At 51.7% G+C, this 22578-nt stretch overlaps 1 non-coding gene across 1 annotated transcript; it reads left to right on the top strand.

Annotated features, from left to right (window-relative positions):
* Positions 1 to 21725: 21725 nt before the first annotated feature.
* On the top strand, positions 21726 to 21832 carry LOC147717543 (U6 spliceosomal RNA). The gene has a single exon (XR_015296250.1). It is a non-coding gene; the product is annotated as a U6 spliceosomal RNA (small nuclear RNA).
* Positions 21833 to 22578: the final 746 nt, after the last annotated feature.

Raw genomic sequence — 22578 nt, 5'->3', positions numbered from 1 at the left:
TGTTCTAATTTTCCTAAAAAGTGATTACATTCACTAGAGACAAATACAATGTGCCTACAGCGGATTTTTTTGGAACATGTAGTTACATGTCCTGAAAAAAAGAAAAAAACATTAGGTTTGGTTACCATATAGGTTGGCTCAGACAGGTGCAGTCACCTGGAGCCCCAAACGGTTGATTTAACCTGTAAAGGGAAAAAAATAGACATACAGGACACATAACACACAAACTCACACACACTTATGACAGACTTAGGATTTAGTGTTTTTAAACATACTTATTGTATGAGCTGATTAAAGCATCATGAGCAATTCCTGAACATCAGGGTAGGTAGGTGGATCCACAATCTATAGGAATAGAAGAGTGGGATCAGTGTTGTTGTTTCTACTCACTTGTTGGACTCTGTAATGTACCCACAGAGCTTAAACTCTGTTTAGTGAATACTCACGAAATCCGCCTTAGTCGGCCTCCTTCCACCACCCTGTGCTGCTCCGCCGTAAATGATGTACGGGTGAGCTTGGTGGTATTTAATCCAATGATCCACCTGGTTACTATCCTAATGTACTACCAAAAACAACAATGAGGAAATAACCGGGCGAAATAGCTGCACCGATGACTAGCGCAATTAACAACGCGCATGCGCGGATCGCACTCGAACAATGCGCAGCACGCATGCGCAATGGAACACTGAAGACCGGGCAGCGCGCATGCGCGAAGGAGAGAGAACGGCGGCTGCATCATACAGGCGCTGCCCCAGCGCGAGCGAAAATATCAGAGTGTGAGTGGCTAGCAAGCGGAAAGTCCATATATGGACAGGTAAAACCCGGTAATTAACAAATGACGGTGGTGTTCATGGTACATGTGACAAAACCACACACATGGAAGGGGCGTCAACAAGGTCATCACCCTTATATGGTCATTAGCCTTTCCGCTAATTAACCAATGAGAACTCACTTCATCCACCTTTAAATACCACCAAGCTCACCCGTACATCATTTACGGCGGAGCAGCACAGGGTGGTGGAAGGAGGCCGACTAAGGCGGATTTCGTGAGTATTCACTAAACAGAGTTTAAGCTCTGTGGGTACATTACAGAGTCCAACAAGTGAGTAGAAACAACAACACTGATCCCACTCTTCTATTCCTATAGATTGTGGATCCACCTACCTACCCTGATGTTCAGGAATTGCTCATGATGCTTTAATCAGCTCATACAATAAGTATGTTTAAAAACACTAAATCCTAAGTCTGTCATAAGTGTGTGTGAGTTTGTGTGTTATGTGTCCTGTATGTCTATTTTTTTCCCTTTACAGGTTAAATCAACCGTTTGGGGCTCCAGGTGACTGCACCTGTCTGAGCCAACCTATATGGTAACCAAACCTAATGTTTTTTTCTTTTTTTCAGGACATGTAACTACATGCTCCAAAAAAATCCGCTGTAGGCACATTGTATTTGTCTCTAGTGAATGTAATCACTTTTTAGGAAAATTAGAACAAAAATCCTGTTTTGTAGAGAAACGTGAGTAGGGTTGGGAGTTGTGCCCCGTCCTGAAGAAGGTACGCATGTACCGAAACATGTCGACGCACACCAGAGGTTCTGTCCCTTACTAAGACACAAAACCTCGCCATCTAGCACATTTTTTAACAGCACCAGCCAGAGGTACAGAATAAAGTTTTTTCTTTTTACCCACTGGCCAGGTACTTTTTAATTTTTTCACTACACTTCCCACTCACATCCTATTCCTTTCACTTGCACTCAACACACACCACACATAGTCTGATTTGTCAACGCTCCCGCGTAGTCGTAGGTCGTAGCGTGCCGCATCCCCTTAGCGGGGTGCGAAGACCCCGATGATGAAGCATGACACCAAGGGGCCTGTTGGTGTGTGAGGGGTATTTTACACAACACTGAGTGTTCCCCCCCCCCCCCCTTTTTTTCTTCACTTTTCTTTCCAACTAGTGGTAGGATTCTCCTTGTTTATGTACCACTACCAGTACCCCCTTACCTGAGCCACCTGAGGGTGCCTGAGTAAACCACCCTACTTCCCCCACTCACCTGACCGATTCCCCCCTTCCCCTGCCCGTTCCTGCTGAGTGTCCTCCCTTCGTTGCCGGGCCCACCCTCCTTTGACCCATATACCATGGCTGGTGGGAATCTCTCTCCCATACCCCTGGGCCCCTCATCTTCCTCCTCCCCCTCACTCCATTCTAGCAGTGAAGCTAGCCTTCTCTCTGCCAGTCTGGAAAATGCTCTCTCGCCCATTCTCCCTCGCCTCCCAGGTGCTCATCTGCCCCCACTGGGGTCCCCTGCACCCCCTCCTGCAGACCACTTATCCCTCAACCCCCAGGACGCCCGTTTAACCATGCTCTAATGTCCAGTGCCACAACCGCCTCGTCCCTGGGCCCCAACCCCCCTCCTCCCATTTCTCCTCCTCCATGACCACCTGGGGCTCCCCAACCTCCCTCCCCCGCTTAGGTGTCCCCCTGCCTACTAACCCTTCTTTTCTTCCCCGGACCTCACCCCCTAGCTCTGGCTCTACATGCATGGCCCTGTGGGACTCCCCCAAAACCCTCTTCTGGCCCCCCTGATCGCTAGCACCCCCCAGGTGCTCATGCCCCCCAGGTCGCCCAGGATAATGTTTCCTGCTTGATTGTGGCACCCAGGACGGTCACCGCCGTGGGGCCCTCATGGCGCTTATGGTTGCGCACTGCCCTTCCTTTCCCTTCCATAAATGTAAGGGGTGGATGCCTCAGGGAGCTCCTTCCCATTTTTCCTGCTTTTCAGGGGGCGCACATGCTCCGCTGCCCCTGCCACTGCCACGGCCTTTTGTCTTGCCCCGGTCCGCAGGGGGGAACATGCGAAACCCGCTGCGGCCACGCCCCCTGCTGTTCGACGCGGCAGCCGGGCTGCCTTCTCGTCATGGCCTCGGACGAGGTCCATGCGGCTAGCCTCTGCCAGGAGCCTCATTGCCTCCTGGACTCACGCATCCTTTACTGCCATCCCATTAAAGTGAGTAGGACTCCAACTGCCTAACTAACCTAAACTGACAAAAACCCTTTCCCTATGCTGGACGGTGGCTGTGTCACCTTCCAAAATGGTGACACAGCTCCTGAAATGGCCGGCTAAGTACCCCCCCGCCCCCGTAGCCCAATTGGAGCCCGAAGAGAGCCCAATTGGGCGCAGACCGCACCACCCAGCCCAAAATCCCCAGAGGTGCGAGTCTCCCTGACGGTCGCCCCCTCGCCCCCAATCCCTATTGGGCCTAGAGTAGACAGTTTAGAGTATGTGTATCTAAACTTGGGAAACAGCTCTGCGTTCACACCACAATGCCCCCCACCACCTTGCACCCCAGAGGCCCACCAGCATTCTTTTTCAGATCGCTCAGAACAACAACAAACATGAAGTGCATAACAGAAATACTTAAAAACACTTACAGACCTCCGACTCACCAATAGCCATAATGAAAACAAAGAAGCAGCTTTCATGGCGGTCCCGCATGAGGACCTTTTTAGGGCTCGGGCCTCGGCCGCCACGAAGTGGGGGTGGAGCTTCCGAGATCCTAATGTTAAAGAAAAAAAAAGGATCTCTAGGGCTCTGGGCAGACACATTCCTTAGTGTTTTATGGCATCTGCCTAGTGATTCGTCTTCGCTGTGCTGTCTATTTAGTAGCCTTGACGTGATAGGCTATATTTACTTTTTGTCCGTCATTGATGTTAGTTTCATGGCATATTCTGTGCGCGAACGAGCACGGAGAGTGATTAATCTTAATTAGGAGCTGTCAGAGTGCCCGTGTGCGAGCGCGTTCACCATTGCATTGCATGTATCATGCACGCGTTTAACATTTACCAGTCCATTCATTTTAATTAGGAGCTGTCAGGGTGCCGCGTTCACGGCGGAGATAATGGAAAGAAGTTTCCTGTAGCTTCAAGGGCAGGCACAGTATTTTTTAAGCTATCCCCCTAGCAAGAGTGGGGGCTTCACAAGCACTCTGCCCGCTCCTGGCCGCGTACAATCTGCTGGCCGCCTGTGAATCGCCGCTGCCCGTGGCCGGAATCATCTCCGCAAAGGTCGGCATCTGGTCGGGGCCGCCGAGGGCGAGAACCGAAGGAGCAGAGCCCTGATTGGCTCGAAGTGCCGAGCCCCCTCACCGAACGCCGCGCTGGGATTGGCTCCCAAGCGGCAGCGTCATCGCCTGTTTTTTTTTTTACTTTTGAGATCTGGGAAGCTTCCGTTAATATGAAAATGCCACTTTCTTACTCCACTATGGTACATCAAGCATTACAGCGTTTATCATGAAACCCACTGCAGACCTTGCACAGCCCGTGTTCCAGGCAGTGTAATGTTTAATATTAGCAGAGACATTTATCGTGTCACAATGAATCCTTACCCAAGGCAAGCTGCTTTGTTGTCAGTAACTGGAAGTGACGGTGCCTTGCTGTTCGACTGGCCAGCAGCGACGTGTGCCCTATAACCATAAGCAAATTGTTCTGGCAGATGGAGAAATTACCAGAAACGCCCCCGTTGAGAGAGGCCTACGACGCAGAGTCTGCTTAGCAGAGCCTTTTCTCTCGGATTTTGCATTTAGCTCATGGTTGTCTGTCTTTGCAAGAGGTCACAGACAGGAAAGGCAATTGTATTGGGGCTGTGGGAATTGATATGTGTAAGTAGAAAGAACAGCCAGCTACTGCAGGCACTTTTTGGGGTTAACTGGTGTTCTCAGAGTTCAGTCTACAATTTAGATTGATGATGCTCTGAGTCTTCAGCAGCAACAGAGCTCGTGGGTGGATACAGGCTTGCAGAAAAGTGTAATGATTCTTTGCTGTATTACCATGCTCTGTTTGTCCAGCACCTTTACAAAATATTGAAAACAAGCTGTCCGGGCGTGCTGAAGTATTCAGGCTTTCTATCAAATGCATAAACAAGAATATCCGCTTGAAAGAAAGATCGATATTCCCCGCATTTTCTCAGCACGGAGGGAAAAATATCGCAGTTGGGCATAATTCGTTTTAAATGGATGTCGAGGTTTCGGGGCACTTAAGTGCGCCCGTCAGTGTCGTGTGCGCTAAATTGCTGTCAGTAAAACAGAGGCTCGGCCTTTTACCTGCCTCTGACATTATTGGGAAACTTAAATGCAGGCTGCCTGCTGCTTTTCGGTGCTTATGTTGCCCGCCTGTAATTGCTGTTAAGTTGGAATGTCTCAGTAATTCGTTGTAATTGCTAAACAACTTGTTTTCTCTCACATCCTTGATTGGAAATCTTTCTTTAGCAAAAAAATAGACTAGAAATAGAAATTAAGCGTGGTACGTTGTAAATGGTGTGTGACGTCTGGACCTGAAATCTTGATTTGTTTAGTTCTCAAAGCCTACTTAGCGAAACAGATAATTATGACAGAAGTTTGTTGAAGCAGTGTAGATATAAATGCCCATTTTTTAAGGTTGCGGGTGCTAGACAGCACATACACTGGCTGTTGCGAGCCATATTGTGGGCTTACCAAGCACATACAGTGGTTTGGAGCTTACATAATGCTCTGCATTGGCAGGCTTTCCTGTCGCTCTCATTTTCTGCTTCTTATTTGTGCCCAAGGTTGTCAGTCCTGTGTTTGACCCTCCCATGGGAGCATAGCCTCTTTAAAAATCTATTTTGATTATCTGTCTTCTATGCTTCTACTGCTTGCTTTTCAGGCACAACTTGTTTTCTTTATGGTTATTCACTCCAGGAGAGTGTGTGTGGTTTTAAGCTGTCTCCCACATGTACTTTCTCACCCAGCAGTCCATATTGCTCTCTGTCACCAGTGTGCTTCTTCCTTCCTCTTTCCATGTTGTGATCGCTCTTGTGGCCTACTTTTCCCTGCTTTGTTTTCTCTCCCAGTGTGCCTCGCCCCCTTGGGGTTGCTTTATTACCCATTACTTCTCTTCCCCTCCATGGCGCTTTGTGTTACGCCCCCCCCACACACCTATCTGTTATCTCGCCTGTGTGCTGCTCACCCACCTGCTCCACATTGCTCTCTCGGCCGTTGCTTCTCATTCCTACCACAGCCCTCTGTGTCACTTCCCTTATATATTTCCTCCAACTCTCTTGCCGGTGTACTTCTCACCAACCCACTCCATGTTGCTTAGTGAGTAGTGAGTGCAGAGTAGTGAGTAGTGAGTGTAGAGTAGTGAGTAGTGAGTAGAGTAGTGAGTAGTGAGTAGTGAGTAGAGTAGTGAGTGGAGAGTAGTGAGTAGTGAGTAGTGAGTAGAGTAGTGAGTGCAGAGTAGTGAGTATTGAGTGCAGAGTAGTGAGTAGTGAGTAGAGTAGTGAGTAGTGAGTAGAGTAGTGAGTAGTGAGTAGAGTAGTGAGTAGAGTAGTGAGTGCAGAGTAGTGAGTAGAGTAGTGAGGTGAGTAGTGAGTGCAGAGTAGTGAGTGCAGAGTAGTGAGTGCAGAGTAGTGAGTGCAGAGTAGTGAGTGCAGAGTAGTGAGTGCAGAGTAGTGAGTAGAGTAGTGAGTAGAGTAGTGAGTAGAGTAGTGAGTGCAGAGTAGTGAGTAGAGTAGTGAGTAGAGTGTGCAGAGTAGTGAGTAGAGTAGTGAGTAGAGTAGTGAGTGCAGAGTAGTGAGTAGTGTAGTGAGTAGTGAGTAGTGAGTAGAGTAGTGAGGGCAGAGTAGTGAGTAGTGAGTAGAGTAGTGAGTAGTGAGTAGAGTAGTGAGTAGAGTAGTGAGTAGAGTAGTGAGTAGTGAGTAGTGAGTGCAGAGTAGTGAGTAGAGTAGTGAGTAGAGTAGTGAGTAGTGAGTGCAGAGTAGTGAGTGCAGAGTAGTGAGTGCAGAGTAGTGAGTGCAGAGTAGTGAGTAGAGTAGTGAGTAGAGTAGTGAGTAGAGTATGCAGAGTAGTGAGTAGAGTAGTGAGTAGTGAGTGCAGAGTAGTGAGTAGAGTAGTGAGTAGAGTAGTGAGTAGTGAGTGCAGAGTAGAGAGTGCAGAGTAGTGAGTGCAGAGTAGTGAGTAGAGTAGTGAGTAGAGTAGTGAGTAGAGTAGTGAGTAGAGTAGTGAGTAGAGTAGTGAGTAGAGTAGTGAGTGCAGAGTAGTGAGTAGAGTAGTGAGTAGAGTAGTGAGTAGAGTATGCAGAGTAGTGAGTAGAGTAGTGAGTAGAGTAGTGAGTAGTGAGTGCAGAGTAGTGAGTGCAGAGTAGTGAGTGCAGAGTAGTGAGTGCAGAGTAGTGAGTGCAGAGTAGTGAGTAGAGTAGTGAGTGCAGAGTAGTGAGTAGAGTAGTGAGTAGAGTGTGCAGAGTAGTGAGTAGAGTAGTGAGTAGAGTAGCGTAGTGAGTAGTGTAGAAAAAGGTAGGGCTAGGACCTTTCTCGAGATTTGCCCGGCGCTAACCGCCCTTGTACCATTCAAATTTACCAAGCAATGAGGCAGGCGCCGGAGACCAGAAGGCAGGAAACAGAAGTTTTATTCCGACGGAGCAGAACACATCAGATCAGACAACAAGGTATCGTCTCGAGGTGCTCTAACAGCCTCTCGGAGGCCTGGCCTCTTATACACTGGTTTATGGCATGTGACCTTTCTTTATTACAATCAGAACTTTGTATAGCAAGGAAAAGACATCCCCGTAATCCTCGTGTCAATCCCACCCCCATATACCTTCACAATAGAGGTCCTCAACCTGCTGATAAGAGGAGGGGGTCATCACGCAGCTGAGTGTTCTGTCGAGTCTTAGGATGTGTGCGCCTGATCATATCACAGGGGGTGGGGAGGCCTGGATCAATAGAGGGTCCTTTGAAGGAGAGCGACCTCATACAATAAGGGGCAGTAAATGATATCTCCCGGCTTAGGCGATGGCCTCGGACCTGCGTGGACAGCTGGACACGGGGTGAGGGGTCATCAATGGAGTGGTATTCATGCTGCGTGGACAATCCAGTGCGGAGGGAAGGTTTATCAACAGAGGGGCATTCATGGGAGGAGAGGAGGTGTTGGTCAGGCGCTGGCGTGACTCCCAAGGACAGGGTCATGCAGAAGGGTCATGCTCATGAGGGGGAGGGAGGGGGAGCCAGGGTGCGCGGAGGATGCTTGCTGGGTCAGAGGGGCGCGCTGGCGATTGATCGTGGACAGGGAGACCATGATATCTAAAATGGCTGCTGTGCACGTAGTACATAGGTGACAAGCTGGCGCAGATGATGTTCAGATCGCAAACTAAAATTCCACAGTCCTCCCTTTTAACATGTCTCGCCAACTTGTCAGTTTGGGTTTATCCCCATAAGGCCACGTATTTCTACTTCATAGAGGGGGCTCATGTGCTCATTTCGGAAGTCCAAAGTCTTTGGGCACATACAGTTAGAAACAAGGCCGCACAAAGGTGGCAGACATTGGATACCTAAGCAACACCCACATAATATCACAACAGGTATCAGCACGAAGGAAAACAACTTCCAACCCCAATTCTTCAAAGTGTCCCAAAACCAGCTCCCGAGCGACCATCCTTCTTGTTCTTGGTGAACCTCCGAGGAAAGTCTGTGGAGGTGCTCAATGGCTTTGTAGACTGAAGGCGAGTTATCTGGCACGTAGGTGCAGCAGCTAGATCCGATGATGCGGCATGCTCCTCCTCGGTCGGCTAGGACCACGTCTAGGACAAGACGATTTTGAAGGGTCACAAGGCGGACCGCCTGAAGCTCCGCAGTGTTGTTGGCGAGGATGCCAGCCGTGATGTTGATCGTTGTTTCTACTGCCTGGGTCAGGTGTCGGATAGCACGGCTGTTTGCCATTGGGCCCCACAGGGGAACAAGTCCCTTTGCTGCATCCAGGAACTGTGCTCCGGTGGAGTCGGCTTGTCCAATGTCGTCTGCACGCCTCTGCCGGTGGTGATTGGCAGGGGCTACATATGTAGGTGGAAGAACGAAGGCAATGTAACAGATACCCTTCCAACCTTTCGGGAGCCAGGTGTAAGCTTTGGTGCCACACACAAAGTACATGTTCGGAGAAGCAACAAAGGAAGGGGGGTCAACTGAGTCCAATGTTCTGGTGATTCGGCAGGAGCTGTGACCCACCAGTTGCGTTCCCTGGCCTTCTAGGCACACAAGACCGGTGACATTGATAACAGACAGAGCCACAGTCAGGGTGGCGGTAGTTTGTTTTTGCAGATGAGAGAAGGTGGTTCTGGCTGGATTGTGGAGTACCTGTACTTCGACTCGTTCTTTGGCTGGAATGTCTTTGAGGAAGGTGGCGCCTGCGAGCGCAGGACACAGGGCAGTAGGGGTCTTTCCGGTTCTGTTCAGCCAGAACCCAGAGTAGAAGTGTGACACTGTCCGGCTGGAGGTGGCGTTGTCCTTGTGGCTCTCTTGCATGAGGATCAACCAGGCGAGGCAGGAGCCATGAACTGAGAAAGGAGAAGGGATGAAGGGGATGGAGTGTCCTGTGGCATGCGGGAGCAACCCGCAGATCCAGCAGTTCGTAGCATTTGCAGCAAGGTTGTGTTGGTGCAACAGTTGCACGAAGGAATTGTTCCAGAATTCCCTGCGCCTTTCTCGGAGCTGAGGCGACAGAGAGATTAGGTGATGCTCTTTCAGGGGTGTTGGCTGTGCAGTAGGTAGCAATGCCTCATGAGCCGGTGTGCTTTCCTCCAGAATCCAGAAGGAGGTCATGAGGAGGAGGCAGAAGAGGAAGACAATGAAGAGTGCGATTGTCTTTGAATTGTGCAAGTTGTCAGTCTTTGGATTTCTATACTGGGTATTTCCTGTTGCTTCCATCATCTTCTTATCTGGCGCTTCCATCATCTTCTTATCTGGCGCTTCCATCACCTTCAAGGGGCTCGGTAGTGGGCAGAACCACAGACTTCGTTTAGCTTCTCTCCCAGTAACCCTTGGATGCTTAGGTCACCGTTCTGAGATTCAACTTAGTCCGTGGCCTACTTAGCCGAAACTCCCTCCTTTCGACGCAGGAAATACCCTTCTCTGGATGGCACAGTGGGATCAGAGAATTTTGCAAGTTCGAGTGCCTCAGTATCGGGATAACAGTCCAATATCGGTCGATCTTTGCTCAGGAGCTCTTCTTGGGTGCTGACGTTTTCTGTCGTGGCCAGGTTCGCAGAGACCTTCCGGCAATGATGTGCGTGCAGCCAGTGCTTCTTCCCCTCCACTCGAAGCGCCGTTCGGGTCGTAATCAGCACTTGCCAGGGGCCCGTCCACCGCGGTTCCAGACTCTTGGTCCGCTGGAAATTTCGTATCAACACGAAATCTCCCGGTTGGATGTCATGGCCGGGGCCCCTGGAAGCATCGGGGATGGCCTGCTGCACCTGTTGATGAATGACAGACAACGTCTTAGTTAATTTGCACAGATAATCAGATAGTAGGACGTCTGGGACGTCATGAATGGAGGTCGGTTTGGGAGCAGTGCAGAGATTCATCGGTCGCCCAAACACGACCTCGTAGGGGGTCAAATGGTGTTTAGTGGGAGTGGAGCGCATTGATAGCAAAGCCAGTGGGAGGGCATCCGGCCAGTTAAGTCCAGTGGTGGCCACTATTTTTGCCAATTTCAGCTTCAGTGTGGCATTATGGCGTTCCACCAGACCGGCGGATTGGGGGTGGAAGACCGCATGAAACCTTTGCTTCACCCCCAACCCCTTTAGGATTAGTTGGACAACCTCAGCTATGAAGTGGGGGCCATTGTCGCTCCATAAAATTCGACAAAGGCCATAGCGAGGGAAGAATTCCTTCAGTAGTACTTTGGCAGTAGTCATGGCAGTGTTGTCACGGGTTGGATAGGCCTCTGCCCATTTGCTGAAGGCACATACGATGACTAGTACATACTTCAGGCTTTGGCATCTCTCTAGTTGGATGTAGTCCATCTGGAGGACCTCAAAGGGGTGATTGGGGGTCCCAAACCCTCCCCGTGGTACCACAGTTCCTTTCCCGGGGTTGTGTTGCAGACAGATAAGGCACTGCTGAACTAGGCGTCTGGCTGAGTCAGGGATTTTGTCGTTGTGCCAGACTTTGGAAATGAGTTCGATCATGGGTGCAGATCCTATGTGTGCGGGGGAGTGTGCCATCGTCAGTATGGGGATCAGATATGAGTCGGGCAGCAACCATTTGTTTGCATCCTTCGTTCGCCAGCAGCCCTCCTCATCCTTCAAACCCACCCTTGCCCACTTAGTCAGCTCGTGAGGGGTGCTGGCCGACTGTATGTCTCTGATCATTACCCTTGTGTCACTCCATTTTTCTGCTTGTGACCTGGTCACATACATGCGTGTCACCGTCCTATTCTCAGCTGTGGTTCGTGCAGTGATGTCGGCCAATGCATTCCCTTGTCCGACTAAGTCTGTCACCCTTTTGTGTGCCTGACATTTGATCACCGCTAATCGTTTGGGGAGGAGAACTGCTTCAATCAGAGCGGAGACTAGATCTCCGTGGAGGATCGGGGTGCCGTGGGACGTCAGGAATCCCCTCTCCCTCCACAGGAGTCCAAAATGATGGACCACTCCGAAGGCATACTGGCTGTCTGTATATACGTTCGCGGTGGTCCCTGTGGCTATGATGCATGCTCGTGTGAGGGCTATCAGCTCTGCTGCCTGGGCAGATCGTTGTGTGATGCAGGCTGTCTCAACTACTGTTCGGGCTGTCGTTACTGCATAGGCAGCTGAAGTGGTGCCATCTGGGAGTTTGATGCATGAGCCGTCTACCCATAGCTCTCCATCGGGGTCAGAAAAAGCAGTGTCTCGGAGGTCAACCCTACTCCTAGTCTGTTCGTCCGTGAGGGTCACACAGTCGTGTATGGGAGGCACGTCGGGGTCATTTTCAGGCAGGGGTAGTAATGTGGCAGGATTCAAAGTCGTGCATCTCTTTAGTGTGATGTGGGGTGCAAGCAGAGTCAACTCGTACCCTGTCAGTCGTGCGCTAGTCAGGTGTTGGGTCTTTGTCTGGTTCAAAAGGGTGTCGACTGCATGGGGTACTAACACAGTGAGGGAGTTTGAAAGTACAATTCCTTCGCTCTGGCGGATAGAGACAGCAGCGGCAGCTACTGCTCGAAGGCAGGCAGGCAAAGCTCTGGCTACAGGATCAAGAGTGGCGGAGAAGTAGGCACAAGGGCGTTGCTTAGGACCAATTGATTGAGTTAGGACAGACAATGCACACCCCTCCCTTTCGTGGGTGAAGAGGGAGAAGGGTTTGGAGTAATCCGGGGTTCCGAGGATGGGTGCTGAGCAGAGTGCATCCCGTAATTCCTTAAAGGAGGCTTGACACTCAGTGGTCCAAGGAAGCGGGGAGGGGACATCTTTGGTCAGCAGGGCAAGTAATGGTTTCACAATGAGGCTGTAATTAGGCAACCACTGTCTGCAAAAAGAGGTTAGGCCAACCAAAGAGCGGACCTGCTTTTGTGTTTTTGGGATGGGGGTGTCTAGGATGGTTTGGATTCGGTCGGGTGTAAGTTTCCTCCCTTCTTTGGACAGAAGATGGCCTAGGTAAGTCACTTGTGGCTGGCAGAACTGTAACTTCTTTTTGGAGACTTTATGGCCATTTTCTGCAAGAAAGTGTAGGAGTTGGACAGTGGCTGTCGTGGCAAGTGGGGTGGTGTCGGCCGCCAAAAGGATATCGTCAACATATTGGATCAACACCACTCCATCTGGTAGCTGAAAGGCATCTAGCTGCCTTTTGAGGGCCTGGCTGTAAATGCTGGGACTTTCAGTGTACCCCTGGGGAGCTCTACAAAATCGGTACGAGCGGGATTTTAAAGTGAAGCCGAAGAGATAACGGCTGTCTGGATGGATGGGGATAGAGAAAAACGCGTTCTTAAGGTCGATAACAGTGAAGGTGGTGGCAGTGGACGGGATGAGGGTCAGAATGGTGGTGATATCAGAGACTACAGGATATTGGGGTACAACCACTTTGTTAATCTCTCGCAAGTCGATGATGAAGCAGTACGCTTTCTCATCTCCTTCACCTTGCTTCTTAACAATAGGTAGGATTGGGCTGTTGCAGACGTTGCTAACCACCTCTTCAACCACTCCTGCATCTACCAGAGACTGAATGATCGCTACCAGTGCCTTCTCACCCTCTGGCGATATCCGGTATTGCGGGAGTTTCGGGAGCATAGCGTCCTGTCGTACAGTTATGTGAATAGGATCAATCATCATTCGCCCCACATCAGAGTCATTTTTGGCCCACAGGTACGGAGGCAGGGTGTCAAGCAGGGACAGGTCAGCGTCAGTTATGGAGCACATGTGTCGTGGGGGACGGGATCTGGGCATGTCTGGGTTGTCGTACAGGATGACTCGTATTCCATCTGGGGAACACCTAATGGTAGCTCGAAAATGTTTCAGTAAGTCAATGCCCATAATGGCGTCAGGGGAGTTGGAGGAAAGCAGGAATGTCGCGTCAGTGGTGTTGTTTTCTAGGTCAAAGGTAATAGGTACGGACAGGGGGTTAGTGGAGGGCGTTCCATCGAAACCTATCGACGTTATGTGTGAGCCAGACAAGGGTGCCCTTGGAATCAGTCGTTTTGATAACACACTACGTGTCGCCCCAGTGTCTACCAAGAATGGAGACTCTGTACCCAGGACCTTAGCGGTGACATAAGGACCTTGCTGGTCAACACAGAGCTCGACTGGATCCCTCCCTTGCCCCTGGCAGTCCTATGCAAAGTCGGGGGCATTTTCACCTTCGGACAGCTGATATTGGTTCTGTCGGGGACGGTCAAATGTGTTCAGTCTCCCTGATCTGTCATTGTTGGTGTCGTTGGTGTGCCCTCGTCCTTGTACTCTATTTCTCGGACCACCTGCCACATCCCTGGAGTCCCTATTTCTATTCACTTCTAGCAAAACCGGACACTGGGATTTCCAATGTCCGAACCCTTTGCAGAAGGCGCATTGGTCATTGCTAATGTCTCTACGTCCAGTGTGGGGTGTTGGGGTGTGATCTTTAGGAGGTAGATCTCTGGGGGTGGTTGATTGGTAGTTCCCTCTTTGGTGTTCCCGTCCTACCGCTATACCCTGTATCTGGGCTATCATTACCCTTTCCTTTAAATCCTTCTTCTTTCTCTCGGACGCCCTATCATTCTCATTCTTTTGGTGCTCGTAATACTGAGCCATCTGAAGGATAGCTGCGGGTTTGGAGGCCCCCCAACTACTCTCACTCGTCTGCAGTTTTTGGGAGACTTCTTGTGTTAGGCCCTTTACATAATTTTGTACAAACAGGTGCTGTCCGGTTGCGGTGGTCATGTCTTGGCCACTGTAGTCGGAGAACACTGTCTCGAATCGGGAGAAGTATTCTGACACATCTTCCTGGGGTTTCTGTCGACAGGCCGTGACTATCGACCAGTCTACCTTTCTTTCCGGGATCAGTGTTTTTAACTTCTGAACTAGTTTGTCTGGGAGTTCCAGTATGTCCTTCACTGGTTTCCTTCCTGGCTCTCGCTGTCTATCTAGTTTACCGAGTTGGTCCCAGGTATGTCCAAACAGGTCCGTGTGGTCAGCCTTCCGGATTTGCTTCCACACGTCAGCTGGCAGGCATAACCCAAAGAACAAGTCAATGTCCGCTAAAGTCATTATTGTCGAACCCAAGGCTGTGCCTAATTCGGTATAAAATGCCGTCGGGTTCTTTCTTAAATCGGGCAGTGTTTGTTTGAAGGTTAGGATATCCTGTCGGTCCCATGGTTGGTAAACCCAATTGTACACAACCCTCCCTTTTGCATTTTCATTATTGATATCATCGCTTGTTCCCTGGCCCCGTGGCGGGATCCAGTAAGGGGCCGCTTCTCTGATAGGCATCATAGTATTGGCTACTGCTACTGAGGTTGTTTCAGGGACTGTAACCTTGGTTTCTGGTTTTTGTTCCGTGAGGTGGCGGAAGACCTCAAGCATCTGCATGAAGAGCTCCGTCGCCTCACATTCAGTCCCATCCCCAACATCAATCTTCCTATACAGTGTTGTTAGTTTAGCGGGGCCCTTACTTCGATACCTATCTTCATATGCGTTCAGGGTGTGGTAGCTGAATCGCAAGATGAAATGCCGTCTGTGGCTGTCGGCATGTGAATTATATACGCTCATTGTGTAATCTTCGCTCTCCCTTCGTTCTACTAATGTCTTTGCTATTTTGTCGATCCCATCCCGCTCATCTTTGCTCAACCTATTTGGTCTGGCTGGTGGTTGTTTACTAGCCTCGGGGTCGTCTGACGATGTTGTTAATGTGGCTGGTGCGGAGGCCGTGAGGGCCGGTGCACTAGCGCCAAGGTCGTTCTCGTTTACACTTAGGGCCCGCGGGTGTTGCTGGCAGGGGGCATACGGAGGGGGCATGTAGATGATTGGGGGACCTAGCAGTAACTCATCGTTTGCTCGTTGTTTGGAGGGCAATTCAGGGTAGAGCGCAGAGGGGGTCCTAACAGGACATTGGCCTGTCGACCCTGATTCTTGGTTTTGTGTAGCTTCCTTTCTTTCTTTTATTTCCTCTTCTAGTTGCTTTGCGGCCAGGTGGGCTGCCTTTCGTAATTCTTTCCCTATTTTTGCTTCTTCTCTTTTCTTTCGTTGTTCCGTTTCTTTGCGCCACATGCCGATACTGTCGAGCATAGTGGGCGTGGTCTTATTCTTCTGGAGCGCTATTTCTAATGTTTTTATTTTATTTTCATTAAAGGAACCTATCAGTGGCCACTGACTTTCAGGGTTCTTTTTTGTATATTTATGCCATAGTTTAGTGTAAGCTATAGCGACTAGTCCATACTTAGTGAACATGTCCTTATTAGGGGTGCCCTCCAGTGGAGCTGGATGGTTCATCTCTAATAAGCGGTCCGGGCTAAACAGGCTACCAACCAGTGGGGAGAAGATAGGCATGACGGATTACAACGGGGACAAAAGTCTGCACTACCTATCTTATCACGGCGGGCAAAGACTAGACAGAATATTTCTATTCTCCGTTGTTTGCCGGCGGTGAATACCTCAAACGAACCAATACCGAATAATCGGTCAATCAAAACAATTCAGTGGGGAGAATAAGTGGGCACGAAAAGTTATCGTTACCCACTCTTTCTCTACCTGCAAAGAGAGACCTTGTTCTTCCCTGTTTGCAGACAAAGAATCTCCAGACAATAATCCACGAACGACAGTTCGGGAAACAGTGGGGGAGGAAGATAGGCACGACGGATTACAACGGGGACAAAAGTCTGCGTTACCTATCCTTCACTGTTTGCAAAGAGAGAGCCTGTTGTTTTCTCCGTTTGCAGACAGCGAATCTCCAGAGGTTTCAACAAAGCGTAATACTAGTATTATCCAAACAAAACAATCTTTTCTCAATTCGTCGTGTTTACACGACCTTACCCGGACCGCATGGACGGTTTCCTGTCCTCTGGATCCAGCGCCCGATCGTCCTCTCTCCTTCGTGATGCCCGTGGCACTCCTGATGGTTCCCAGTCAGGACCGTAGATCACTCGAGAGAGGTCTGTTCAGAACTAGTGAAGGTCGGATGATCGGCTGTCAGACGAGGGTCTATCGGACACGAGCTCTTCCCGATCGTTGCAGTCGTTCACTCTGTCATCGGGACCTCTCCCACTGGATCCACGTGTCGCTGATGGGCCCCACGCTTTGGGACGCCAATTGTAGAAAAAGGTAGGGCTAGGACCTTTCTCGAGATTTGCCCGGCGCTAACCGCCCTTGTACCATTCAAATTTACCAAGCAATGAGGCAGGCGCCGGAGACCAGAAGGCAGGAAACAGAAGTTTTATTCCGACGGAGCAGAACACATCAGATGAGACAACAAGGTATCGTCTCGAGGTGCTCTAACAGCCTCTCGGAGGCCTGGCCTCTTATACACTGGTTTATGGCATGTGACCTTTCTTTATTACAATCAGAACTTTGTAAAGCAAGGAAAAGACATCCCCGTAATCCTCGTGCCAATCCCACCCCCATATACCTTCACAATAGAGGTCCTCAACCTGCTGATAAGAGGAGGGGGTCATCACGCAGCTGAGTGTTCTGTCGAGTCTTAGGATGTGTGCGCCTGATCATATCACAGGGGGTGGGGAGGCCTGGATCAATAGAGGGTCCTTTGAAGGAGAGCGACCTCATACAATAAGGGGCAGTAAATGATATCTCCCGGCTTAGGCGATGGCCTCGGACCTGCGTGGACAGCTGGACACGGGGTGAGGGGTCATCAATGGAGTGGTATTCATGCTGCGTGGACAATCCAGTGCGGAGGGAAGGTTTATCAACAGAGGGGCATTCATGGGAGGAGAGGAGGTGTTGGTCAGGCGCTGGCGTGACTCCCAAGGACAGGGTCATGCAGAAGGGTCATGCTCATGAGGGGGAGGGAGGGGGAGCCAGGGTGCGCGGAGGATGCTTGCTGGGTCAGAGGGGCGCGCTGGCGATTGATCGTGGACAGGGAGACCATGATATCTAAAATGGCTGCCGTGCACGTAGTACATAGGTGACAAGCTGGCGCAGATGATGTTCAGATCGCAAACTAAAATTCCACAGTAGGACATCACAGGCAGCAGCTGTGCAAGCTTCTTACACTCACAAGGAGACCACAGGCAGCTGAGGTGCAATCTTCTCCCACTCACAAGAACGACATCACAGGCAGCAGCAGTGCAAGCTTCTTACGCTCAAAAGGAGACCACAGGCAGCAGAGGTGCAAGCTTCTCACACTCACAAGAAGGACATCACAGGCAGTAACGGTGCAATATTCTCACACTCACAAGGAGATCACTGGCAGTACACACCACATGAACACACTCCATAACACATAGCAACAATACATTGGCATTTACAATGCCATTAGCTCAAACTCAAATAAATCCGAGCCCGATTGCATTTCTAATGCTTGTTTGTCATGGCTGCTCTTTGTTGTTAACCTGGCACGGAATCTGAGACTTCTATGACAGCCAGGGTTGATTTATGCCACCGAGGAGCCGTCATTCATGTTTATATAGTATCTCTCCAAGCGATATCTCGGGCCTTCAAAGTCTTCTTTGTTCAAAATATTAATGGTGTTTTCTTACAACAGTTTATATTACAGTTTTAGTACAATTATGTAATGTCACTTTCAACTTACCTGAGGCCCACTGATGTTACGACTGTATCAGACACTAAGGTGGGGCGAGTCAGACAGGTGATGCGATACAGACGCATGGACATACTCAACTTGAAAAACTAAATTAGAGCTGCAGCACGATATTGCTACCATATGCTGCACAGCTCCACCAGTACATAAAGTGTGGAGGAACAGTCGGAGGTAGAACGTGCCAACTCAGGTTGTGTGTCCTGCCCTGGCTAAATGAATCAGCCAATAGGAAATGAGTATTCGTGGACGACAAAACAGTGCTTGTAAAGCACAGTGCTGAGGAGCCCTCTTATTGGTTGATTTCAGCGTGGCTTCTGCAGCCTGAGTCCACTGCAAACAGCCAATCAAATAACTGTTCTTTTCTCACTCTGAGGCCTGCCCATTTCAGCAGGGCATCTATTCAGTGTGGTTTAGCTGGCCTGAGCACTTTTGCCATAGTTAGCAGCTGAGTAGATATTCTGAGGCGTATCTTGGCAATGCTTTTGCCACCTCCGAGTCTAGGGGTCACAAAGTGCCAGAGGTCGCAAAGAGCAAGCCAGACCCCTAAATGGCGTCCATGAGGATTGGTTGCTCTGTAGAGACAGAGTAGTAGTGAGGGTAATGAAACTTGAGGGGCCCCCTTGCAAAACACGTGGAGGCCCCTCCCCACCCCGTGGCCCGGCACACCACCTACCACTTTGCCCCACCACCTGGTATATTTGATTTGAAACCTCCAACATTTAATGAAATGCCTCTATATTTTCTTGCTTAAAGTTCTAATGAGAAAGTGGGACACACTCTTACCATATAAGCTACACCATTTGTAACAATACTGTCAAAATCAGATTATTTAACTGAGGTAGCAATTAGAACAATGCCAAGGCGCGATCTTATTGTCTCAGGAACTGCCTATTGTTGAAGAACAAACAACAACTATGAAGGGTCTGAATTATAATGTACATTACCTCCTCGTTAGTCTTCCTCGCCACATGATTTACATAGTGAGCTTTAGCTCCACAACAGAACCCTCCAAAGCAAAAGAAAAACACCTCCCACCCCCTCCCAACATGGCCGACCAGTCCCACCTGACCTCTATAAGAGGCGGACCGGCCCAACCAACAGCCTGTTTTTTTTTGTTCTGCGCGATACTCTCCAGAGGCGCTGTTCAGGTAAGTTGGGCCGGCGTGAGCTGGCCCTTGGGGTTTAGGGTGGAGGACCTGCTCTAGCGGTCCCTGGTGCCTTAGGCCTACTAATCCCGCCCCCCTCTTCCTTCCCCCGGTCCTGTGGGGCCGGTTAGGTGCTGCTATAGCGTGCCAAGGGTCTACAGGGGGGGGGGCGGCCGGGAGTGTGGTGTTGTTGTACATGCCCGTGTCTCCCCCGGTCGTTACTGAGGGGCCCGAGCCATTGGATGGGCTTTTGGGTCCTGCGCATTCTCCTGTATGTGGTCATGCTGGTGTTTGTCACTCCCCTCAAGTATGGGTGTTTCTTGTATTCCTGGCTCCACTGTTTAGTTACCGCCTGGAATTGCGCTCTGACTACATGCATGTGCCTCGGCTACGGGGGTGTTTTGCGCAAATGTTTTACACCCTCAGGCAGCAGTTAGCGCTGTGGCACTGCCTGCGTGTGTAATTCGACTTCTCCCCGAGTTGGGGTCATGGGCGCTGACTCTCGGTTTGGCGCTTAAACATGACCCAGGTTCGAGTCCGGTGTGTGACTCGCATTTCAATTTTATAATTGGAAGGGGGTGCAGGTTTTGATGCACGCACATGGAATACGTTCCACATGGTTTCCGTAGTGCGCGGCGTGCTGGAGCCTTGCAGGGGTCAGCGACTCAGCGGCGCTTCGGCGGGGCGTTGTGTCCGGTGGGCGCGCAGCTTGTTGTGAGGCCGCTTGTCCGGCTTCTGAACTGGGATTCCCTCAGGTACACGAAGGGGGGGGGGGGCGGACTCGGTCCTACCTTTTTCTCGGCGGGTCCTCGGGGGCTCTGCGGTCCGGACCGGGTGCTCCCCTCCTGCGGGCCTGGGACGCTGGTCGCGGCCGAGTCTCGCCTCTGCCTCCCTTCATGGATGTGGCTGCCCTACGGGCCGCGGCGGTTTGCCGCGCTGTGATTGGTTCCGGGCGCCTCCCACCTCTCGGGGGCGGGCCCAGAGTAATTGGAAGGATTTGTGTTACTCTTCGGCACGAAATTACTGATAACGTGATTACTCTAGTAATTGCGAGTACTTTTAAGTTCTGGTTGCCTCCAGGTGCGTTTTCCTTCATTGGATTGACAGCGCGTCTGTCTCCTTCTCGGAGGTCCGGGGAACCATTTCATTGTAAAGTGCTCCGAGTTTCGGCTGTTGTTAGCTCAATGGGGTGTCTTGTGCCTTCGGTACGGACGGTCCTCGCAGGCCAGGGTTCGAATCCTGCCAATGCTGTAGAGGTGTCCCGCGAGGAATTTTTCAAAATGTTTTGTGTGTCGACCCTGTAATTCCTGGCTGTTGGCATTCATCACAATGTGAAGGGGTAGTGTTTTTATTCCTGCTGCGTACTCTGTGGGGGCACGGTGCTGCGTGGGGACAGTTCCTCTTTTGGGTCCGGTTTTGTCCGTGTTCCCTATTCTGACGCCCTGGGGGACTCGCCCTGGGCCGTCTGGTTGCCCCGGTCTCGAGTGTTCCACTCGTGGTGTCCCGTTCTGCAGCTGTGAAGAGGACACAATGGTCCAATCAGACCCTGGTGCAGAGGTCTGGCCCAGGCCTCGGCGGGTCTTGGGCTCGTGTTCCCTGGGTTCCGTTGTTTTCCTCTGGGCAATTGCGGGTTGTTTCTCTCCACGTCGGCCCCACAGGGCTTCGGTTGCCTGGACTCCTCCTTGGGCCTCAGGGAGTTAGCCGGGTTCAGGGTCCTCAGCGGCTTTCGTGCTAACGCCTTGGGCCCTGGCTGGGGGGTTATGCGCAAATTTTGGATCGTGTTGCGCTTCTGTGATGTCCGGCATGGCCCCTGCGCAGGGATGTCCCGCAGGTTCGTGCATCGTTCCTTGTGGGGCTTGGTTTTACCTCCGCCAGCAGGCGGTGGTGGTTCCCGGATGCAGTGGAGAAGTGCGGCTCACTCGTTTGAGCAGCTGGCCCGGATGCAGAGGTCTAGCCGGGGACCAGGGTTCAATTCCCCGCCTCGGCGGCTCTTGGGCTCAAAATCCCACGGAACTGATAATTTATTACGCGTGCCTCCGGACTCCCTTCCTCTGCTGGCGTCCGTTGTGAGGGACGGGGGGGGGGGGGTTCTTGTCACCCTCTACCACCCTGGTGGCCGCGAGGCGGGCTCGGCCGTCTGGTCTGGCTGCGTCTTTGTCGGCGGTGACAGCGTTTTTCGCCGCGGCCTTCCTTCAGAATCCTCTTCCACCTGGGGGTGTAGGCGTCCCGCCCTTGCATGGGTGGGGTCCTTCGGCGGGTCCGGGCCCGAGTTTCGGCTGTTACCGGTCTCATACTGGTTCTGCCGCTCCCTTTTTTTTCGCCCCTAGAGACTGACTTCGGCCCTCTCTCTCCAGGGGGTCCCCTGGGGGGGGGGGGGGGCGGTTGCCTCCGTTGCATCCCGTCCTGGGACGTGGCTGTCCCGGTTCTTGGGCTCTTCGGGCTTGCTGTCCGGTCTTGCTGGTCTTACGGACTTTCCGCGGGGTCCCACCGTCTCGACGGGTTGGGGTCCCTGCTCCTTCCCTTGTCTCACCTGTAGGTTTTTCTGGGCCCGTGGATTGGCCTGTGGGGCGGCCTGCGAGTGGGGTGCTCGCTTCGGCAGCACATGTACATAAATTGGTACGATGCGGAGTAGATTGGCATGGCCCCTGCGCAAGGATGACACGCAAATTCGTGAAGCATTCCACTCGGCCTCGTTCTTTTTCCCCCCCGTGGGTGAGGCTCCACGTCTGGCAGTGTCTCTCATCCGTCGGCTTCCTGACCTCTGTACGGGGGCCCCTTCGGGCCTCGTCTCGGGCTTTTCCTCCTTCGGGGGGGCGTGTGCCTGGTCCCGGTACTTCCCTCTGGTTCTGTCAGGGGAGGGGGCGTCCTTTGGCGCCGGGTCGTTTGGAGGTCGTAGGGTTCTCCTGCAGTCGCGCGGCTCCTCGTGCTCGGAGGTGACTGGAGGATGGCCGAGTGGTCTATGGCGCTGTGTTTAGGCCGCAGTCTCCTCGGGAGGCGTGGGTTTGAGTCCCACTAACGGTCCTCCTGGCCTGCCATCTTTTGCACCGATGCTCCGGTGTCCCCGTGTCTTGGTCGGGTCGACCGACCTGATGGTGTATGTGTCACCTGTCTTGTCCCTTCGGGCTGGCTGTCCCCCGGGGTCCGACTGGGTGGGGGCGGTTCGACGGGGTCGTATCTGGCCTTCGTTGACTGGTCTCGCCCTGACCCCGGTGGTGTTTCGACGCCTGGGGCCTCGACTCGGTCTGCCTCCGGTGGCCCTGTTCACAGTGGGGGACTCGGCCCTTTTGCCCGGATTCTGCTCTCTCCTCCCGGGTCCTTGTGATTGCCCTGTCTGTCGCTTGACCTTTCGGTCTGCTGTTCGCGTTTCCCCCGTGCCCTCTGCTCTCGCGGTTCCTCTACGGGATTCGCTTGGGCGGGGCCGGGGTGCTCCTGGGCG

Source organism: Lissotriton vulgaris, chromosome 5 (assembly GCF_964263255.1).
Source record: "Lissotriton vulgaris chromosome 5, aLisVul1.2, whole genome shotgun sequence".
Lineage (NCBI taxonomy): Eukaryota > Metazoa > Chordata > Amphibia > Caudata > Salamandridae > Lissotriton > Lissotriton vulgaris.
The sequence above is the reverse complement of the archived record's forward strand: the minus strand, read 5'-3'. Positions and strand labels throughout refer to the sequence as shown.